A 24162-nucleotide genomic window follows, 5' to 3' on the forward strand; every position below is an offset into this window, starting at 1 on the left:
AACTTATTATGACACATTATGGATTGATTATTCTAAAGTACCTGCTGTGATCTTAGTCAATACAAACTGTGCATTATTTAGGAAAGAAGTTTTGTTCTTTATTATAGAAGCACAAGGCAACCACTAGCTCTCTTCCAAGTAAAAAATAAATAAATAAATAAATAGACAAAAGACTCTGATAGTAAACACACTTATTAAGGTTTTGATTAAATTTTCCTCTTCGGCTTGGTCTTTGTGTATTCAAAGGGAGGTGGAGATTTGTTACACATTTCCAGTTGGCTTGAAGAAAGATAGACTTAATTGCCTTGATGGTTTGGGTGAAAATGGCTTTAGGTGGGCATGTAGTGGTTGCTTTGGTTAACCAGAAGAAGGATAGGTTTTTTTTTTTTTTTTAAGCAATATCAAACTAGTGGAAATGTGAATGAAGAAGAAAGAACTTTGAGGATATGTTATTGACTGTCTCCCTTGACTATTGCAGTATTTATTTCCTCTAAACAAGAGCATTCCTCCACATAACATAATAACCTCATCAAAATCAGGAAAGTAACCTTGATACATTATTACCATCTAATCTTTGAATTCCATTAACGTTTTCCAAGAGTCCCAGTAGTGACCTTTAAGTGAAAGGGTAATTTCAGAATCATATGCTGCCTCTCATTGTCACATCTCTTTAACCTATTTTATGCTGGAATAATTCATCATTCTTTCTTTAAGGTTCATGCTCTTGACATTTTCAAAGATTGCAGGCCAGTTATTTTTACTGTGTGCCTCAATTTGGATTTGTCTAAAATTGCCTTGTGTTTAGTTTCACATTACACATTTTTAGCAGGAATATCTCAAAATTGATGTTGTGTTCTTCTCATTGCATCTGTGACAGCTTGCGTTCGCCAAGATGGCTCCATAAAGATTTTCCATCCCACATGCTATTCTTACAATGTGTTACTGACTCTCCTCCTGTCGAGGGGGTTCTGTGTTCTCTTCCCTCGTACGGGTGGGCCTGTGGCCACGGAGTCGCTGCTGCTGTATATCCTCAAAAGTCAGGTCATAAAAGGAGACACAACTTCTTCCTGGTTGGTCTGGGTTACCCACTCTTGAACTCAGTCACCATGCCTTGGGGAAGCAGAAAGACGTAAGACATGGCCAAGTGTAGGTGTTCTGTCTGATAGCCACAGCTGAGATCCCAGACGATTGAGAGCGGTAACTTCCAATGTCCTGATAACGTTCTTTGTAGGTGAGCAAGTCTTCAGGTAATTCCAGCTTTCCGCTACTCGGTCATCTCCGGACGTCATTTGAGTTCTCAGACATCACAGGACAGAGACGAGTCGCTGCTTCCCAACTCTGTTCTGGGCCATCACGGTGCACCCCGACCAGTGGAGGCCCACACTGCTCCGCGCCCCCTCATGGTTTAGGATTGAGTTAGGAAGGGAATGGAAGGGAGAAGGAAGAGGAATATGATCTGAGAGATGAGACATCAGAATCATATTCTGGTGCCGGCTATTTACAAACTGTCATTTTGGACTCCTGCTAAACCAGGGACCCTCAGTTTCTTCCTCTGTGGAGTGGAGGTGATGCAGTGCCTTCCATCGCAGGCTGTCATGAATGCTGCAACGTGATGGCTGCTCTTTCCTCATTCTGCACCCCCCCACTCCAGAACATGGACACAGATAGGCCTGCTTCTAGAAGGCAGGGGGCTTAATCAACTTTATATACCTAGTGCTTAGCTCATAGTAAATGTTCCATTTATATTACATAATGAATAGGTCAAATACAGTGAAACAACTTTTCTAAATTATAACATGCCATAGAATGATAGTTGTGACTACTGAATAAAGATTTACATCTCTCTGAAATACTGTACTATTTACTAATAGATATTTTTATATATAAAACCATTTTTAAAACTGAACACAACTTCTGCTACAGTTCCTGGCATATGACTGGTGCTCAATAAATATGAATAATCAGATAAATGGATGTGTGGATGGAATGGATGGCTTAATAAGTAAATGATTAGTAGATGCTTATCAAAGAAGATATTCCAGACTGATTTAATTTTTCGGACCTTGCACAGATGGAAACCCCTGGGGATTTCATGTCAATTAAGTGAGGGAAGTACTTGGCTAGCCACCCAGCACAGAATAGATGAGAGATTTGCCAGTTCTTCTCTTGAGTCGATTGTTCAGATGTCATAAATGGAGAGTTTGGACTCAGAACTGATACAGAATATAAGAAACTGAATGTAATTATTATACTGTTAATTGGTGCAATGGTTTTTGCAATGTATTGCGAGATAAAGTACAAATTTCCAAACATGATATTCAAAGGGCTTCCCATCTGGCTGCAACCGGTATCTCCAGCTTTATCTGGCATCTCCCATTCTGTCCCTTTCCCTCTATTTTACATGTGCTATGAGTTGAACATTTCTCTTTCTTTGATATTTTCCTTCTGTTACAAAGTGGAAATAGTTAACTTCCTGAATCTTCCATTGGATTGCTGAGATTCAAATGATACAAAACATACCAATCAACAAATAGAATTTCAACCTAATTTAAATATTTACTGATTACGTAATCCATGCTATAAACTGCCGAAGATGCTGGGGATGAAGAAATCATAGCCTTGCCCTCACAGTGAAATGAGAGCTTGGACTTAGAACTGGCCACAGACATTAGAGTCGTCATGCCTCATACAATGTTCCAAGTGCTATCCATCTGCATTGTCGTTATTGTTGGCACACAGATATTACATTTTTTATTCAAAAAATATTTCTTGAGCTCCCACTATGAGCTAATCTTTGTTGATATTAATGTAGTTCAAAAGATACAGTCTGCTTTTCATACAACTCACTGAAATATAGTGAATAGGCGAGACATGATCAAATGGATAAGTAATGTAACTATACTTGTAGATAAATGTTATGAAGAGAAATTAAGGAGAGTAAAGGGATAGAGACTAATGGTAAGTGGGGATGAGCGTGCTTGTCTTAGGGAAAGAAGGTCTTGGAGGATGAAGACTCTGAGAATGTCTACTGAAACTAAGGTTCAGAGACTTGTAAATAGGAAAAGGGGAGGCATAGGGAGCAGGAGTGCAAAGGCCCCAAGGCAGGAATGTGCTTATGAATTTCAGGAACAACAGTAAGTCCAGGAATCAGAATGGCCTGAGGGCTCCATGGTATGACATGAAGTTGGCAATGCCCACAGGGTCCCACCATGAAGGACCTTGTGCGTACTAACAGAGCTTAAAGTTTGTTTACAGTGTGACCGGGTGTTCCTAATAGAACTATAAGTAGGGGAGTGACATAATCTGATTTACATATGCTCAACGAGGCCATCAAGAACACATGACCCCCCAGTTGACCTTTCATGTGGACCCCACTATCAGAGGCCCCCCCCCACCCCATTCCCTGCCCTTGGAACGTGCATTCTTCTTGTCTTCCTGCTCCCAGAGGCTGGCCCAAGGACACGGCCTCGAGATAACGGTGTGTTGTTGAGCATATCTGGGTAGTCTGAACCCAATTAGGGCCTCCGTATAAACTTTTAAGACTGTGTGTGGGTGTAGAGATGTGCTCACCGCCCATCTGCCCATGACAAGCCTGGCATGTAAGTGCCTTTGTTTATTACACCTGCCACCTACCCTCCACACAAGGGGGCTGATTTTAGATGTCACCTAGGAAGCTCCCAAGGACTTGTGAACCCCTGGTATATTAAAATGAAAATAAACCAGAGGGAAACAGAAGTAGGGGAAACTGGGGCACCTAATGGGAGAAGATGGCAGCTGGAACAAGTGTAGTTGGGGTGGAGCTGTGCACAAGTGATCAGCTTCACAGTGTGAGCTGGGGGCAACAGGAGTCACTTGCTAATTGCCCGGGTGTGGGAGCTAAGAAATCAATCAGTGACCTCGTGAACTAGTTTTGGGGGTAGGTAGTTGGATGTGCAGTCTGGGACCTGGGGAACAGTCAAGGTTAAAGACATAAGTGTGACAGTCATGGCGCCTTGGTATGTCAGACCATGGGCTGCTTACTTATGGAGAGTGTGTGGTTAAGAAGGGAAGGTTTCAAGAGCTGAGCCCAGAAGATACAGTATTTACACGTGGTGGAGGAGGAGTAGACAGTGAGGAGGTCTGACAGAACAGACCATTTCCTCAAAAGGTAGGAGAAAGCCAAGAGATCGTGATTTCCTGAGCGGCAAGTGAGAAGTGTACCAAGAAGGATGGAGAGAAGGAACGTGTCACTTTACCCCGAGATTCTAAGACGAGGATTGAGTTTGAATCACTGGCTCTGCTGGCCTGGGGCTTGCCAGTCACTGACAACGACAGCTTCATTGTAGTGTGGGAACAGAATCCTCACTGAAGTGGGGTCAAAACAGAATAGAAAGCGAAGAAGAGGTGACAGTGAAGACAGACAAGCAATTCCACAGCTGGGGTCATTGACGCCTCCTCAGCTCTATTGGAATTAACAAAAACGGTGATGAGGAGAAATGATGGAGAGAAAGAGGGCAAACAGGTGGCAAATTCTTCAATGAATGAAGAACAGTGACAGAGTGAGGCCCATAAGGGCCCCGGAGAGTGGTAGGGGTGATATAATGCTGTGTATTTTAATGGAGCTTCGGTGGATATCTTGACAGATGGGCGGAATGGTGTCTCGATGATTTACCTGGTGTAATGAGAAGCAAAGAGAACATCCACCCAACACGGTGCCCTGAAGTACATTGGCTGTGGGAGAAAAGAAAGAGATTGCTTGTGAGAGCTACAAGGGAAACTCAGGACAATGGGCAAAAGAGACCATGAATCAGGGGCAGCCAGCAAGCGCTTCATGGAGGAGGTGGCCCTTGAAGTGAACACTGAAGGATGAATAAGGGTTTGTCAGGCAGATGGCAGCAGGGGAGCACCTCATGCAAAGAAAAGCATCAACGTACTCAGGGCTGAGACACAGCAGACAGTGTTCAGGACCTTCATCAGTTTAATCTGTGTAGAGAATTAATTTTAAAACAAAACACAAATGAGGAATGATAAATGGAGACGAGGATGTTCAGAGACATGATAGCACTATAAACACACTTTGCAACTATAAATTGTTATTTTCATATTGCTGATGTCTATTCATACTAGATGTTAAATAAATGTTTTTTAATAGATGAGTAAATCAGTGAATACAGTGAGCTAATGTCAATGAAGCACACTGTATGCCAGGTCCTGGGTTACATGTCTACACTGACATCTTTACCTCTAACACCAAGATAGTACGTGCTGCCGGTGTTCTGATAATAGGTGAAGAAACACACCCAGGTAAATCATTTGTCTTGCCCACCCTTATGAAAATAGTAAATTGTGGACCTGAGCTTTAAACTCATTAATTCCAAAGCTAGAGCAAGGTTTTAACCACATTACTGCCTGAATGGATCGATACTAGATGAATCAGGCAGCCATACTAGATGGAGAGATCTGGTTTCTAATCTCAGGTCTTTTCCAAGTGAGCATGAAAAGATTTGACCTCTCAAGATTTCAGCAAATGAACACATTTACCCTAAATTAACATTTCTTGTACCTGTTCTGCAGAACAGGAAAACTTGTTCCTTGAGATGCTACCAGGTCTTCATTGAAAACCATTCTAAGCTCAAGAATGTTAGAGACAGAATATACTCGGTCCCATTCTTAGATAGTCATTATGTTCATTAGGCTGCTAAAGGCTCTGTCTAGTTCTGCTGTGAAGAAACCTGTTCATTTTTAATCCACAGTTACACAAACATGTGTCTTGGTCACTTACTTTTCCGTGAATATGTTGCTAAATCAACAGAAATGAACTAGGGATCATATTGTGATAAGTGTGAGGTTCTTGTAGGAGTGTAGCACTAGTGAGGAATCGAAAGGAATGCTAATGGTAGACTTGAATTCAAAGGGATGAAAAACTAACAGTAGGTTAGAAGCTGGTATTATGTATCAGACACTTACAAACATGGCTTCCCTTCATGCTTACGTCAGATCTGTTGGCAAGTGTTCTCGTCCTCACTTAGAAACAGACTTGGAGAGGTCAGTGGGGATGTCTGATGTCACATTATCTCCCAAAGGGGTAGAAAGAGCTTGTAACCTAAGACTATTGGCTACAAAACACATGTTTTTGCTTCTATACATGGTGTCTCTCCGGAAGAGGTTGTGAGAACAGCATTCATAATCACAGCAATACCTCACCTTCATATAAAACAAGGATCAGTGATCTTTCTCTACAAAGGCCAGATGGCAAATATTCTAGGCTTTGGGAGCCATGTAGTCTCTGTCACAGCTGCTTGATTTGCCCTTGTGGTAATAAAGCAGCCGTAGTGAAATGTAAATGGATGGGTGTGGTTGTGTTCCAATAGATTTCCTTTATGAAAACAGGTGGCTGGGCAGATTTGTCCAGTGAGCGGCGGTTTGCTGACCCGTGAAATGTTTACAGTTTATAATGCGCTCATGCCATTAGTGTATCTAAGCTTACCAGCCACTCTGTAAAGAAGAAACTGTTATTCCATTTTACAGATTAAGTGACAGAGGATTGGTGAGGGATGTGACTTGTCCGCATTCACACCGTGATGTCCTCATTCACAAAGATGCTGGATACTTTGTCAGAAAAATTATGTGTACCCCATTATCCATTACTCAGTGGATTCCCTGAGATTGGTGGCTCCATTTATTCATGTTTGCCTAACAAAGTGCCTGGATATAATAGGTGTAAAAATAAATGACTGCCCAGTGGGTTGCTGAAAGTATGCCCACGTTAGATTGAAATGCTTCTTTGGGACATGCTCCTTTGTCAAGTCTGTTCAATGTTACAAATGGCAGTTAATCTGAATTTATTGTACATGTAATAGTGCACTTGGTTATAAGACACGATCTATGCCCTCATGAAGGTTATAGGGCGATGACAAGCAGTGAAGCAGGAGAATGAATGAGTAAGGGTGGGGGAGCTAACTAATTGCTGTCTACCTTTTATGTAGCTGGCCCTTTCACCCTTCACTGCCCAGGTATTATCTCTGTTTTATGGTTGAGGGTAAGGTACACATGGTTGCACACCTGTTTGGCTGTCTGCCTACAAGAGGCCAGCCTCAGTGAGGCTGTGACAATCGGGGAAGGCTGGGCACATGAACTGGCATCACAGACAGGTGTACTTGACTCATGTTACTCAGAGGAGGACAGATACGCATCCAGGTGACCCTTTCAGAATGCACAATAGGTACCTGGAGAAGGATGTTTAGTATTGGCTGGAGGAGTGAACAGAGTTGCATTATGTCTTAGTCCCTTTCAGGCTGCTATAAATACCACAGACTGGATAGCTTATAAATAAAATACATGTATTTCTCATAATCCTGCAGGTTGGAAGCCTAAGGTCAGGGTATCTGCCTGGTCAGTGGAAGACCCTCTTTCCCACTGCAGACTTCTCCTTGTAGCCTCATATGGTGCAAGGGTCTAGGGAGCTCTCGGAGTCTCCTTAGAAGGGCACTAGTCTTGTTCACGAAGGCTCCACCCTTGTGAACTAGTTACTTCTTAAAGACTCACCTACTGATACCGTCACCTTCAGGGGTTAGGATTTCAACATATGAATTTTGGTGGCGCTCACACATTCAGATTGTAACACCTTGATCTTGAGGGATGGATGGAATTTTGATTGGTGAATGAGGGTAAAGAAAGTTATTCGAGGTTAAGGCACAAAACTGGAATGAACAAAGGCATATAATGACAGGTAACATGAAGTGATGTACAGTCAGCAAATATGCGAACACTCATTCTTGTACTAATTCGTTAGAGTAATAAATCTAGATTGAGTACCCATACCGTGCCACACCACAACAAACACTGGAAGGCGGGGCTCTTAGCTCCACAAAGGGGAAGAAACTACGTTCTCAGGAAGTTGCCTGTAAATCTAAGCGTGCAAAGCTTGGTGGCAAAGGGGAGTGAGAGCCCAGGACTTTTGATGACATGTCTGGTAAAGATGGGGCAGAGGCTCCAGCAGTGATTTATAGGTGGGATGGGGTAATGAAAGAGGAGATTCAGGTGCGGACGCACACAGCTTTTTGAAGGATGTGAGGTGAAGCAGATGGTCTGTAAAAATGAAGTTGGGACAACCACCAAGAGGAAGGCTTCTGGACACTCTGCTGAGCCCCAGTCTGAGAGACCATGTATTCTGCCCCAGTAATTGGGTGACTGATGGGGTCTTTGTGTGAATCATGATCCCAAGACTAGTTTCTTCATTGGTACAGAACAAATGATGTTTATGAAAACACTTCTCTGATTAAGGAGACAAATTTAGACTATCATCCCTGAATAATTGTGGTCCTGGAGTGAGAAGGCTTGGCTCCGAGTCTGGTGATGACACAATTTAGCTTCGTGACCTTTCCAGGTCACATTCTTCCTCTGGTCGCAGCTTGCTCCTCTAGAAAATGAGGTTTGACAAAATGAGGTGTTGTGACCTGATTGTTAAATGCTTTCTCTGGAGTTGGAGGGAGTGTGTTTTCCTTCATCTCAGCTCCATCACTGCAGGACTGCAGGGACATCTCTCTTGTGCCTTTGTTTTCTCATCTATAAAATGGTGTGTATTCCTTGGAAGGTTAATGTTCAAATTAAGTGACACAACGAATGTAATAGATTTAGTACTACACATAGAATATACTAAGTGATTAATATGTTAATAAAATCATGAATAAATCAGCTTATATTATCATGTGGTATTATGACACCATTATGGTTACCTCAGGTGTGTTACCATTCTTCACATTGTACAGTTTTCCTTTACTTGCATTCTGAGTGGTGTGCAGGGCATAACTACAGCATTCTTGGCATTTTCTTTGCATTGGCAATGTTTGTAACGTGATTGTACAAATGATATGTTAATACTCTCAGAGGAGGACTAAATACTTCCATGGGTATTGTGTTTCCAGAAACAAGCTTTCTAAATATCCCCAGGTCTTTTCTGTATTCAAAAGTAATTAATAACTTGAGGAATAATTAAATATCTATTAGTCAAGTAGCTTTTCTTACCACATTGATGTTTTGCACGGATTCTGAAGCCACAGTCTTAGTATTTTCAAGTCTGATGCCCCAAAATAAGTAAACAGTAGAATAAGTTAATATAGTAATTCTTTACTTGAAAGAACCTTGCGTATCTTCTAGCTTGCCTCTTTCTTGACATTAGCTGAGAGGACAGGAAGCTAATAAAAGCATTTCTATTCACGGGAGAACATTTCTATCCTTCATATCCCTCATTCCAAGACCACATCACTTTTATATGTGCTGTTAATACACACAGTAGCACTGTCATTTGGAGTATGGGGCGGCCGTGTCCACGTCAGAGTAAGGAATGTGGCACTGTGACAGGAAGTTAGGATACACAGGAGCCTGATACTGATAGAAAAGACAGAAAATAAAACTTCTAAATACAGATAAGCATAAAACATCTTAACAATGCAGATCCATTCAGATTTACCCTTTTAGTTTTCATAACTACTAAGTTCCTCCAAATTTTGCATGTTTCATTTATGCCATTTAAAAAGTGATTGAAAAATTTAGAAAGAATTCCACTGTTATTATCGATGTTTGTTACTGTCAATGATGATGATAAAAACAAATACACACAGACACGCTCACACGCACACACTCACACACTTACTCTGATGAGCTCTTCATGGGAGATGTTCTTGGGCTTTGTACTAACCCTCTGGGGTCTATACCTGTACCTGTATGGTAGTCCCTAGATACATGCGGCTGTTGAGCTCAGACTGAGATGTGCTGCAAATATAAAATGCACATTGGATTTTGAAAACTTAGTACAAAGAATGTAAAATATCTCATTTATAATTTGTATATTGATTACATATTGAAACAGTGATACTTTGAGAAAATTAGTTTTTCAACATCTACCTTTTTTGATTTTTAAAATATAGGTACCAGAAAACTTAAAACTACATGTGTGTCTTGCATTGTATTTCTATTGGATGGTGCTGGTCTAGAACAATTGCATCTTTAAGGAGTTTATAGTCTTGCTGGGGTAAGGATATTTAATGTATCAAAAAGCTAGTGAGCATGGCCACACATTGCCACACACCAAGCTACATGCAGTAGTGTTTGAGATCAAGTGGTGTTTTGGCTTTGTTTTGCTCTGTTTTTAACTAAAAGACATTCTCAACCTAATGAAGGTCAGGATAAAAGAGCTAGGGAATGTCTCTTTATTTCCCCCAAAGCTTTCAAGATTCTCCTTCCTTTCCAAGAAGAAAGCCGATATTATTTGTCTTTCTTTTCCATATACTTTGAGAAGAATAATACAAACATTTGTAATGATCTAAAATACTTTCACAAAATACCAGCTAAGTACTAATCCGTGGTACTTGTTGAGACTTAGCTATGTCTTATGCCACTGAAGGTCTTGCAGATAATTATGGTGTTCAGTAAATATTTTTTGGATGGACAGATGAATGAATATTGCAAATAAACAGTGCTTCTCAAACCTTGGATTGTGTACAGTGGAGTGAGATGTGGGGGTTACCCGGAAACCTGCCCGAGATACAGAGGGCCAAGGGCAAAACACACCACAGCTTCCTAGAAAGCATACATTTTACTTAATGGTAGATAATTTAAACCCATTTTGGTATCGAAGTAAAAATGGAAATAATACGCGAGATGCTGTTTAAATGTAATGAATTTTTAAAACAGAACAAATAAGGGACTTCAAAAGAAGGCCAGCCTGTGGCAGACTTCTTGAGGCTACGTTCTCAGCCTCTGACACCTTCACTCCTCACCTGCTGGTTGGTTCCCAGCTCTGCTTCAGTGGAAAATTTGCCCAGAACTGTATAGAAGGGGCCACTGCCATCCTTAGCAATACAGAACCCAGGGAGGCAGGCTCTGCCTGGGGTCCTGGGCTCCCGGCTCATCTACCTACCCCTCCCTCCAAGGGCTCTACCAAAACAGCAGTGACCAAAAGCCTTCTTCCCTGAGCGTGTGGTGTGATAGAAAGTTGATTTCTGCCTTTCTGCTGTTAAGATACTAACGCTATCACTATGAGGACACCATATAAAACCTTGAACCTCTACGATTGGCAGTTAAATTCTCAGTATTCTCACATTTTTGAGGGCCTTTCCATCTCCTTGAGCACCACCAAGCTGCCCTCCGGAGGTGATATTCTCTTTTAGCCCACATCGTCTGTGTGTGTCTCCTGCCTACAAAGACCCTGGCTCAGCTGGCTGGGTAAGCCCGAGGGCATGAGTGCATTTCCTTCCCATTGTGGAAGCCAAAGGACCTCAGCTCAAGTTGTACACCCGACTTCCTTTCTTCCCTTACTCCTTCCTCGCCACGGGAGGAGAAGCTGCCCCTGTTTGGTGAGGAGTTTGGTAAAAGGAGCTGAGCATCCTTCCAGGGTGGAGCCTACTCTCCACGTTTTGGACACGTGTGTGCTGGGCTCCTCCCGGTCGTGTCCTGTGGGTGAGGCCTGGAGTGGCCCCCCTGTACAGGGGGCTGCTCTGTGCATGAGTCTGTCTAGTTCAAGGGGAAATATTAATCTGAGTCCATGTCCTCCAACCCTGGGTCAATAAGCAATAAAGCTGACTATCTGGATCTTTATCTGTCTGATTCTTATGTCTTTCTTATGCTTATTTTCAAATTCAGAAGGGAGGAAGGGTGTGATTGGTGGGCTCTTAAGTCTGCACTGGATCTTGATTATAGCATCAAGGTGCATCAAAGAAGAGAAAACAGGGTATCATTAAATCAGATGTTTGGGATTATAATAAATACCTACTTCGCTTCTCCTGGGGGTCTTTAGCTACCGTCTTGCTGGTCTCCTTTGTGCTGGTGATATCTTCAGCTCTGTCATCCTGAATGTACTTAACCTTCTATGGGGTCCCCACCTCTACACCAGAGCCATCAGAGACTGCCCTTCCAGAGCCACTTTCCGTCTTGGACTTGGCTTTGCCCACATGATTCCTGTCAGGGATGAACACCTACCCTGCAGGAATTGTATCCAGGTGGCAGGGATGGGGAGTGGAGTGGGAGAGACCTCTCAGGCAAATGCTATAAGAGAGCGGGGCCTTGGGCCAAGGCAGAGATGCAGACAGAGACAGAGACAAGTAACACAGTCTTTCTACCCCTTAAAAGAACGCCTGAAAGCTAACTTGAAATCCTACTCTTGCTTGTATCCTTTTTCTCCACCAAAATACTTGAATTGACAGTGAATAGACAGTGTTTCCAAAGGGTTAAAGTAAAATCTGAGGTTAGCACCAGGTGAAGAGAGGAAGCCGAGACCAGGAGCCTGTGCATAAAGTGGAGTGGCTGGCAGCGCACCCTGCTCTCTTTTCACCTAAATCTTAAAAGCCATAAGCATTGGTTTAATTATCTAACAGATTCCCAAACCCTCAGAGGTTAGAAACAGTCTCAAAGATTCTTTGTCCAGGATGGGGAGGTAAGTGTACACATGAACAGGAACACAGAGCCACTGGCTGGCAGCTGCCGCTTGATAACAGGGGAGAATCTTACTGTGCGATGTGCACACAGTTCTTGGAAGGCTGGTAGAGATCACCGGCGTTGACTCAGTGGCTTTGTAGCAGCCTCACCTGGGGTCTCCCCAAAAGGATGGTCAGGGATAATGAAGGATTAGATATCCTGGGTCCAAACCGAGGCCCCTTTGACTTTCTGTCTCTGCCAACCTTACTTATAAAAGGAAATAAAATGTAGAGAGCATACTTTGCATTAAGGTCACACTAAAATTACTACTGAATTGACGCATTTTTAGCATGATGCTGAAATGTCTTATGCAGTTCTTGAGGAATACACCTTTGCATGATTTAATATTTAGCTAAACTATTTAATCTAAGTATAAATGTGGAAAACACAGCAAATGAATATGGAAAATGTAAATAAATCTTCACTTGAAAGTAATCAGGGTAGAAAAGATTAATCGTTTTACTAAGACAGTTTGTTCATTTAGACAAATCTTTTATAAAGTGCAATCATAATTTCTATTTGGTTGTAAATGATGGTAGACACCATCACTGGCCTTAAATCAAAAGAGTTAAGTGAAAGACGTGAAATGCACAGCCCTCCAGCTTATGGCATTAAATTTTGGAACATGTGCCTTGATATTTCTACACAAAATCCCCTCTATATCCTCTTCTTTTTTTGTCTATCATTCCACTTCTCCCATTTTCCCTCTATTTAAAACGATCACATAGTAAAATTGACTGATTCCGGTGTACAGTACTATGGAGGTGGTTTAACACATATATAGATTTGTTAAACCACCACCAAAATCAGGAATTGGAAATGTTCCATCAGCTGAAAAACTCCCTTGTGTTACTCTTTCCCAACCCTCCCTATCCCTGATGTCCAGCCACCACTGACCTGTCCCCTTCTCTTCTTTTCTAGATTTTAAAATACAACAAATTTTGTCTAAAAATTCTGAGGAGAAAGGGTACAATCTAGGAACTTGGATCAATACCCTGTTAAAAGAATTAGGTCAATTCTGAAATCTTCTACCTGCCTGCTTTCAAATGGATATTGCCTTTGCCAATTTACCCCAAGGATATTTCACAACTAATACCATTTTAGGGGAAGGAGATAGGTTATTTCATGAAAATGACCAATGCCTTAGGGCATCAGGTTCTTCTTTTGCAGAACCAATTGCAATACCATGATTCATTATTAAATAATTAGGGACTTTTCCTAAAATAATAATATTCAGGCAAAGATTTATATATAAGGAGGTCCATGAAAGAAAAATATGTGGGAAGAACCCACAGGCCCAACAGAATGGTATGACATATTCATGCAGTATGATACTTATAGATGATAAAATATTTTATGGCAGTCTTAAAATGTTACATGAGATAAGAGAGTCCTCATGATAGAGTGTGAAGTGAAGGATGCGTGTAGTTTCATGGAGTAAAAATAGAGCCATTGTTTGCATAGGTAAAATGTGTGGCTAATGGTGGTCTTTTCATGGAGGACTTATGAATGTGTATTATTTTGTTCTTTACGCAGTTTTTCTTTTTCAAATGTTATATAATAAACCATTGTTATCTTATTATCGAGTATTAATTAATAACTAATAGTCTGCCATTTTTGAGCACTTATCATGTGCGTGATGGTCTTTTAATGTGTCAACTTGCCCACTTTTAAGTCCCATTTATTTACATGAATAGTAATCTGGATGTTGCTATGAACACATTTTGTAGATGTGATTAAACCTCATAATCAGTTGATTTTCAGAAGAGAGGTTCTCCCTAGACAATCTGGTTGGGCTTCATTTAATCAGTTGAAGGGCTTTAAGAGCAGAGTTAAGGCTTCCCTGGAGAAGAAGAAATTTCACCTTTTGAGAGTATCTTCAGCTCCTGCCTGAGAGTTCTAGCCCGTCCTTCCTGGTGGCTTGTCATACAAATTTCAGGCTTGCTTAACCAGCCCCCACAATGGCATAAGCCAATTTCTTGAAACAAATACTTTAATATACATTTCTTCTGGTGTTTATGGTTCCCTGGTTGAACTGTCACTGATATAATGGCATAGGAAATGTGCCAAGCCTTTGATATTAAATCCCTCAGTTGTTACACACTATTATTCTGTTTCATTTTGAGTTCCCCCAGAAGCTGACCTGAGACGAGGCCAGTAATTTCTGCAAATGGTGACCCCAGGAAGTGCAGATAGGGGAGAGGGGACAAAGGATGAGAAAAGGAAGGCAGTAAATAAATGGTGTATTATCAGGCAAGCTAGCCCTGTGCACAACTAGAGAATGTAGTTGGAGAATTCTGACAAGGAGTGTAAACTATTTTAGAGTTATCTCAACTAAGGGCTGAGGGTGAATATGTATTTACCCATCAACTCTCCAGCCCTTTAAGGAGGCTTCCGGGGTGTTCACTTGGCTAAACTCAGGGTCTACTCTGCCCTTGAGTCCAGGAACCCCTTATTCAGGAAAAAGATCCAGGCAGGAATTACGATGAAGGCCTCTATAGGTCCTTGTTAAAGGCAAGGGCTGAGCAGGAGCAGCAGGGGGCACATGGAGCATTAATAGCATCTGCGGCATTTTCCTCACTTTTACAGAGAGGAAACTGGAGCTGGACAGAAAAAGAATTTGTCCAAGTTCAAACAGCTAGTAAGATGCAAAGTAGATCTGAGTGTTTTGCTACAGACAGCTAATAACAAGAAATCAGCGCCTATAATAGTGTTCATGCCAAAAGAGGGTTAGTCGGCTGTTATCCCTCCTTCTGTTGGGTCATGTTACTTTTTAGGAGTGCAGGCAAGACCTGTTTCTGTCTGAATTTAGTCAGTTTCCTAGATCTTTGATCCTTCAGTTTCTCTCCTTCCCTCTTGTCCCATGCCTCAGGGTGTGCCTCACACACATTGCAAGAGGTGGGAAAAGTCTCCTGATGGAAGCGTGGGTCGCCAGAAGATGCTTCACATTGAGGACCTGACAGATTACTGCGTGCATTTTTTTTCTCCCTCTGTCTTTTTCCTTATCAGAAAGTTTATTTTGCTATTACCTTCTCTCAGTACTGAGCTCACCTGCATCATGTTGAGAATGTCTAGGCAAATCTTCCAGCATTTCATGAGACATTCACACCCAAAGAGCCGAGATTCAAACTCATGCCATTCATCACTGCAGCAAACGTTCCTTCCATCAAGCCACACATAGTGCCTGAACCAAAGGGATCTGATGAGAGAGGACAGACCACGTTATACAAGAGATGCAAAGCAATGGGGAAGATGCCAGAAGGCAGAACTTGGCCACTAGCAAATAAATAATTCAGGCAAGATGTGTCATGAGTTTCCTATTAGGGAGTCTCAGGAACATCTTTATAGAGAAAGTAGAACTTAATCAGTGCATGGAAAGAAAAATAAATGAACAAGATGTGTACTGGCTGTGGGTGTGCTTTGGCAAAGAGTAGCCGTGGAATGTTTTGTTGGTTCCAGATGCTGAATGTGGGCACTCCTTTAGGCTCGTGGGATTGTGATTCTACCAAGCCCCAGCTCAAATGGTGGCTGTTCTGTGAAGCCTTCCCTGATCCCCTAACAGAGCAATCTTGTTTCATCTATGTCCCCAGGACATTCTCTCAGACATTGTTGTACAATATAGTTTATCCGAGCGCTCAGAAGTGGAGATACTGTCTGAGTTAAAATCCAGCCTCTTACATCTTCCTAGCTATGACCTTGGGCAATTTGTTTAACAAACCCATGTTCCATTTTTGCTATAGAAAAAGTGGGTCATAATGGTAATTGCTTCTAAGGAATACTGTGAAGTTAGAATATATATTTATTATGTGAAGTTTGGAAAAATATATATATATAGCACTTAGCTCTATGCTTAGCATGATCTTCTAGACCCATAATTCCCAACTGCTTTTGCCATACAGCAGACTTTTAACAATGTCTGGAGACAATTTTAGTTGTCACAACCTGGGGAGGGGGTTCATATTGGCATCTGGTATGTCATGGACTGAACGTCCTGCAATGCACAGAACAGCCCCCTCCCTCGACAAAGAATTTCCAACATTTGGTCCAAAATGTTAATGATATTTATCTTGAGAGATACTGTCCAAGACTGTTGCCTTTGAGTAAGCCTAGCATATGTTGATTGTAGAGATATATGTCTTCATAGTATCTACTAGTAGGACTTCAGTAATGTTTGTTGAATGAATGTTCAGGAACTCAGGGTCTGTTGTCAGAGTGGGTGATTAAAACAACAGGCCAACACAGAAGTAACAGGTAAGCCTTTCATCACTTGCTGAGGTGGTATAAACAAGGATCCAAATATGAGTAACTGCCCATGTGGCCCTATTCCACCGGTGGAGGGTCAGGTAGATCAGCATAGATGGGGGTTGTCAATGCTGATGTAGGTTAAAAAAAATGGCTCTTACAGTCTGATGGAGCAAAGGGCCAGGTGTAAAGCAAGGGGAGAGGCTTCTAGTAGAAGAGTCCTGGGCACTGACTCAGACAGGGGAAGTTTTCTCAAGGTTTTCCTTCTCAAAAGGAGGCACTGCCCTAAGGCCTCAGATAAAGAGATCAATAAATGAAGCCACCAGGTTTAGGAATGAAAATATGCCAAAAGCACAACTGGCCAGAGAGGCCTGAGGCCAGGACTGCAACTCCTTTCTGGACCTCTGAGCACTGGGCGTCCCAAGGCTGCTGAGAGGTGGGCAGCCTTCTTCTGTAAGACCTGCCTGCTGGGGACTTTCTAATTGCCCATGGTGTCTTTTTCTTAGCTTATTGAGTAGAAGTGACAAATTTAATATTTATATGTATTTATATATATATTTGATATATATTTATTATAAATATTGACAGATATAATTGAATATATCATTTTATTTATATAATTGCCGATTATAGAAATATTGACAAATATGTTGAGTATAAGTGACAAAGAAAACTTGTATATATTTAAGGTGTACAATGTGATGTTTTGATATATGCATATATTGTGAAAGGATTGCCACAATCAAGATAATTATCATATCTAACACCTCATATAGTTACCTTTTTTTTTTAGTGAAAACAGTTAAGATTTACCCTCTTAGCAAACTTCAAGAATATAATCCACTATTATTAACTCTAGTCATCTTGCTGTACAGTAGGCCTCCAGAAGTTATTCAACCATCCTATCTGAAACTTTGTAACCTTTGACTTCTCCCCATTTCCTCCCCTCCCAGGCCTTGGCAACCATTGTTCTACTGTCTGCTTCTGTGAGTTTGATTTTTTTCGACTGTGTGTAGAACTGAGCTCATGCAGTATTTGTCTTTTGGTGTCTGGCTTATTTCATTTACCGTAATGCCCTCCAGGATTATCCTGCAAGTGGCAGGGTTCCTTCTGGATAGCTCTGTCAGTATGGCCTTTAAAGATCACAGGATTGTCCTAGGGAGCTGGGCTTCTCATGAGCTCATTAATTCATGAGTAGAATTATATATCTTGAAAATAAATCTAACCAAAGTATATATGAACAGATATCTGCTTAGAATAATTTTCCATTTAGCCAACACAAATAGTAATAACTGGTACTTGTGGAATTGTTAGCTATTTTGGGTTATGGGAGGATAAAGCAACCAGTATATATTTTAATCATTACTCTAGATTTTTCAAATAAATATGTTTTCTTTTCTTACCTGACCTAAGATAGCATGGGAGGACATTTGAGGTTTAGCAAATGGGCCACTCATGCCCACTTATAAGGGATAGAATTAACCTGTTTATAACCAATCTCAAACCCAGTGAAAATGCTGTTTTAATTTGAAAGCACTAGAATAAAATAAAAATTCTGAAAACTACAACTTAAACACCCTTTTATTAGAGACAACCTAGAGTAAGGCTTCAGAGTGTGGCTCTAGAACTAGACTGGCTGGGTGAGACACTGATAATACTGGTTCTGACATTCATAAGCTGTGTGACTTTAAGAAAAATATTTGACTTCTCTGTGCCTAATTGTTCTTAAAAGATGAAGATTATAATACTATTAGTATTATTAACAATAATAATAACAGCAATATGTAATATGGTTATTTGTGAGGATTCAATGTGCAAATCTCTATAAAGTTCATAGGGCAATAACTAACAGAATAAGCCCTAAATAATTGCTTGCTGTTCAAGGTTGCTGAGATGTCAGGGAAGACTTCTGGCTGGAAGTCACTATGTAGCTGAGATTGGAAGGTAAGAAAGTCAGCCTGGAGAAGCAGAGATTGATGGATATGCCAAGTAGAGAGAGTGCAGTGTGTGTTTATAGCTTAAAGGGAGAAAATAAAATTTGCAGGGTAAATGTAGAATTCAAGAATAAGAAGCTAGGAGGAGACCAGGAAGGAAGCAGGTGATGAGTTTCGTCTGCTTGGAGTCGATGGTAACTAGATTTTTTTCCAGATTTGCAGATCGCTATTGAAGATTGTAATAGGAGATTGAGAGGGTCAGAAGTTTCCTGACTGTCTCACCTGCTGTAATGCTCTGGACCCCACCCTACTCCACCCTGGCATCTGACATACACTCCACTTCTCTGATCAATCTTCTGCAGCTCTCTCCTCTGACAAGATTCAATTTTGCACTGCCATTTACTTCTTCCATGAGCTGCAAAAATGTGGCTTTTTCTGTCTGTCTCTAGGCTGCTCCCCTTGGGGAATGGAACATACAGCCTTGGGGCAGGGGAAATTAAGGCTTCCAGAGTTTGTCTGCACTAAAAATATATGCTAAGTCCCTTATAATGTGCAGTTCAAAATGAAATTTTAGTACTTTGAATTTCTGAAATAAACATTGTTTTTTAAAAGTAAATTTCCTAGCTGCACAATTCTAGAGAAGATTGTTTATTTACCTATTTATTGATCTATTTATTTATTTTTGAGTTACAATTGACATTGTGTTAGTCTATAGGGCATAATCTGTTGACTTCATACATTTATATACTACAATATAATTACCACTGTGGCTTTAGCTAAACCTGTATCATATGATATAATTATTGTTTCTTTTTTTGGTCAGAATACTTAAGATCTATTTTCTTATCAATGTTGAAGTTGATGATACAGTATTGTCTATAATCACTATGCTGTCCATTAGATCTCCAGAATTTATCTCCCCCTTGCAAATTTGTCCCTTAAATGACATCTCCTAATTCCATCACCCCCCAGCTCCTGGCAAACACCATTCTACATTCTGTTTCTACGAGTTTGGCTTTCTTAGATTCCACATGTAAATGATACCAGGCAGTACTTGTCTTTCTGTCTGCCTTATCTCACTTTGTAGAAGCACAAACAAATGGAAAGATATCCTTATGGATCTAAAGAAGTCTATTGACCTTGGATTTCTCTTATTTTCTTTCATGCCTGCTTTGCTTGTGTTTTAAGCATACATTTAGTTTTAGTGGATAGAAAAGTCCACCCAGACTTTAGGGCTTTTCTAATCACCCCAGAAGGTAATTGCACACTCCAAGCTCAAATAAGGTGGATTGTGAGCTGAACCTTGATGGAGCAGTAGAAGAACAAGAGACAGAGCATGAAGCAGCTTGAAGTATGAACAGGTGATGTAATGTAGAATGCCAGCCAAGGGCACTCGTCACACTCCACTCACTTGGAAGACTTCACATCCAGGTACCGTGACTTCCTGGGTGTCACCATAGATGGGCTTTTCAGCAGCCAGTCCTTCCACCTGTGTGCAATGGGCCATCCTCATCAGTGACTCAAGGATATTGCTTCAGTTAATCTTCCCTCTTCTGCACAATTAAATGTTCCCTCTGTCCTCATCATTCCCTTCAGTGTGCAAACATACTATTTATCTCATCTCAAAAAAGAAAAGCAAAAACAAAACAAAACATTCTGTGGGCCACTTTCTCCCTAACCTTTTCCCTTTGCAGTAAAATGACTTGAAAAAATTGCCTTTATTGCCTGTGTCTGATTCCTCTCCTCGTTCCCTCTCCTGCACACTTTGGTTCCATCATTTACTTCTCCTGACACATTCACTAAATTTGATTCAATGGTCAGTTTGCAAATGCTTCGTTTGACATAGTCCATCTCTCTCTTCCTTGAAATCCTTTGTGCACTTGGCCCCAGGAACAGCCCTCTGCTGGCAGGACCTCTGCCTCTAGTGGCTGCTCTTCCAGTTCCCATTGCTGCGTTCTCCTCCTCCATCTCGCCCTGCTGTAGTCTCTCATTTTCATTCTTCTCCTTCCGCCCTTCCTCTATTGCTTCTCTCGTCTAGTCTGATGGCTCTAAATGCCACCTGGATGATTACCATGATGAAATATCTAAGGCCAGCCTCAAACTCCAGACTTGTATATTTCACTGTCTACTTGAGATTTCTGCTCAGGTATCTCATTGTCAGCTCAGACCTACCATTTCCACACCTCACCCCTCATCTCTCCTCCAAGATTTACAGTCTGCCCTGACTCAGTTGATGGCAATGTTCACCCTTCTGGTGCTCAGGCCAATAACCTTAAGATCACTGAGATGCTTTCTTTCATAACCCACATTCAAACCATTAGGGAATCTTTTTGATCACACCTTCAAAATATACACCTTGAACCTGTTCCTCCCCTCCTCCCGCTGTATCCATTCTGAGCTGCCATGCTGTCGTGCCAGGGCTCTACAACTACTTCTAACTGGTCTCTCTGCTTTCATTCTTGTCCCCATACAGATCATTCTCAGCACTGTACTGCCCCAGTGGTGCTTTTAAAAGATGCATCACTCATTGTTTAATGACCTGCAGTGGGTCCTCATCTCACCGAGTAAAGCCAAAGCTTTTGCAGTCTCCAAGAGTGTCTGTGATCTGACTCTCCCATTACCTTTACCGTCTTACCTTCCTACTCTTTTTCACTCACCCTGCTCCAGCCCCATTGGCCGTGGTGTTCCTCAGACTCTCGGGCAGGTTTCCATGGTAGGGTCTTGGCTTTGGAGCCCCCATGGCTTGGGTGGCCCTTCAGGAATCCTCACGGGTCATTCCTCTCCCCTCTAAGTTGTTGGTCAAATATCACCTTCTCACGATTGCCCTGATGCACCTATTTAAAAACATCACATTTCCTGTCCTATCACCCCAACCCACCCTTCTGCTCCACATTCCTGTGATAGGCTCACTCATAAGTCTCCAGGAATTATTATTATTCAGGCAAGGGGCTTCATACACAATGATTCTGCGAGAAAGTTTACCTGTCTTCAAGTCCACTTTGGGGTATAAGATGACAAATTCAATCACTTTTAGCTCATAGAAAAGTATTGAGATGACTGGGGGGCACTTTGTACCTATAAAGTGCTATCTAAAATGCCTTGTAATAAGGATGTTCAGAGCTGGGTATCCTTTTAAGAGTAGTTACAGTCCTCTCTCCAGTTGTTTTACTCTTGTGAAGAATAAAACACTAACTACCCACCGAATAACAGGGTGTGCAGCCTGTTGGCTGACCAGACAGGTTGCTTTTAGGAGATGGTGGGGCCGTCCTGATCTATTGATATGCAAACGTTTCGGATTCACATTCTTTTCTATCAGATTTAGCCCTGGTAAAGTTTTTTGACAATTAACCACCACCAAATTGTTTCTAAATGATAGATTAAATGCAAGGCTACACAAACTCACTGTGTGCAGTCTTTTTTTCTTCTGTATGCTAAAGGAAATCACACATCATTTGAGATTTCACAGCCAAAAATGGTACATGTGCATGTGTTTGTGCACACATGTGTGTAGCCACACTGGGTAACTTTTCAAAGAATTACTATACTTCTCTTTGTATAGAGTCATCATTTTGAGGAGCTCATTGGGTCTTTGGGAGCCATTTTATTCAACCCCTTAACACAGAGATGAGAAAACCAGAAGCCCAGGGTAGTTAAATGACTTGCCTAAGGTCATACGATGAATAAATGGCAATGCTGATGGATGATCACCGACTGTTTCTCCAACATGGGAGTCTTTGAAGATCCTGCTTATCAGAGTCTTTTAAAAAAAAGGCTGGCAGCAGATCCTATGAGAGACTGTTCGAAACAATGACAGTGTTTAAATGATAAGTTGGTCGCAGAAACTGGGTTGTGTTCTGATGTAGCACAACGGTGCAGGAGTGGATTCAGCATTCTGTGCTCGGTGACCGCTGATGACCGGCGTTGGGTTAGGTGGGCACTTTCTGTTGTGGTTTGCTACAGCTCTTTCCAACACCTTCATTATGAAAAGTTAACTGTTGTTTTGAGATTGCTTATTTGCATACATTGGCTCTGTAGGATCTTGCTCCTGATTAAAGGTCCTGCCGTTGCCAATTCTCAGGGAGGGCGGCTGCCGCTGAAGGCTTGATAATCATTTTTTATGCAGCAAGGAAGGCACAAGAAGCTTCAAACCATAATCATTTTCTATAAACACAGACAAGCCATAAATTGTGACTGATACAAATTAAACTATGTTTTTCAGTAATTATATTTTAGAGATTGTGCACCACATACCCAAACACAATTTTAAACTCAGAAAACTGTAATTGCAGGTTTAGTGCCTAGCACTCTTTGTATGTTCTGCTTTGCATGAGCTATTCCAAGAGAATTGATTTCCTGGGCACATGGCAAGCAGGTTCATTAGGCCATCGTCTGATTCTCACTACATGATGATTATTCTCATCATGTCAGTCATATTCTTCTGGAGGGGGAGGTAGGGTGTTAAGTCATCATGATAACCGGTAACCAAGGCCTCCCAAATATCTCTCCAATCTGTTGCCTCCTCTCTATCATCGCTGTCGGTACCATTAGGGGCTCTGATACCGCCTCTCTGGACAGTTGTCACTCCCTCCATTTGGTCCTCATGTGTACAGTGCATTCTTTATAGCAGTTTTATAATAAACTCTTGACAATGAATGTCAGTAAAGAAATTGCAGCCCCCTCACACATAAATATGCACATACACATGCACCAGACAGAACAGTCTCACAATACTACTCATGGCTAGTTTTACTACCCTTACAGACTGTGAAAGTTTTTTCTAGAAGTTGCTAGGAGCATCAGGAACTTAATTCCACAGAGATGTCTATGGTAGGTTCTCTGACAGGAACGAGGGCTGTGTATCTTGGTTTGGGTTTCCTCAAAATCAGAACCCTAGACAAGGTTTGGGTGCTTATATTTCATTCAGAAAGTGGTCCCAAGAATCAGAGATGAGGAAATGGGTAAGTCAGAGGGAAGGAAGGAAGCCACAGGGGAAAATTGATAAGCAGGGTATCGTCATGAAAAAGCGGAGCTCAGTCTTGCTGGCAGTACTCAGAACCTGGGAGCAGGAGCCTGGAGTTTGGTGAGAACAGGTCACTAATCCACTGAGTCTCACCTCCCATGAGTTAAAAGATTCCTCTGGGATTGTTACCATCTCCCCAAAGCCCTACTCCTTAGGTGCTCCTGTGTGCTCTAAATAGTCACCTTGGTGCCAGAAGAACTCTCAGGCTAAAAGCCACAGGCTGAGAGTCATGGAAATGCAGGTCCTTGGAGCTGGAAGCTGTCTCTGAGGAAAACCTCGTCCTGCAGCTGCAGATGAGCTCAGGGGGGCTCAGGGACATGGGGCAGGACACCAGCTGTGTTTGGTACACCAGGACAATCATCTCACTGCAGCGCCTGCCATTTGTTCTGTGGTGAGCTTACACCCAAAACCTGCAAGAAGAAACCAAACAAAGTTCTTGCCCTATGCGTGACCCTCATCCTCCCAACTTAGCTCAGCTTCTTTGGCTAATGAATGAGACCACTTCAGACTTAGCAG

This window comes from Manis pentadactyla, chromosome 5 (assembly GCF_030020395.1).
Source record: "Manis pentadactyla isolate mManPen7 chromosome 5, mManPen7.hap1, whole genome shotgun sequence".
In the NCBI taxonomy this organism is placed as follows: Eukaryota; Metazoa; Chordata; class Mammalia; order Pholidota; family Manidae; genus Manis; species Manis pentadactyla.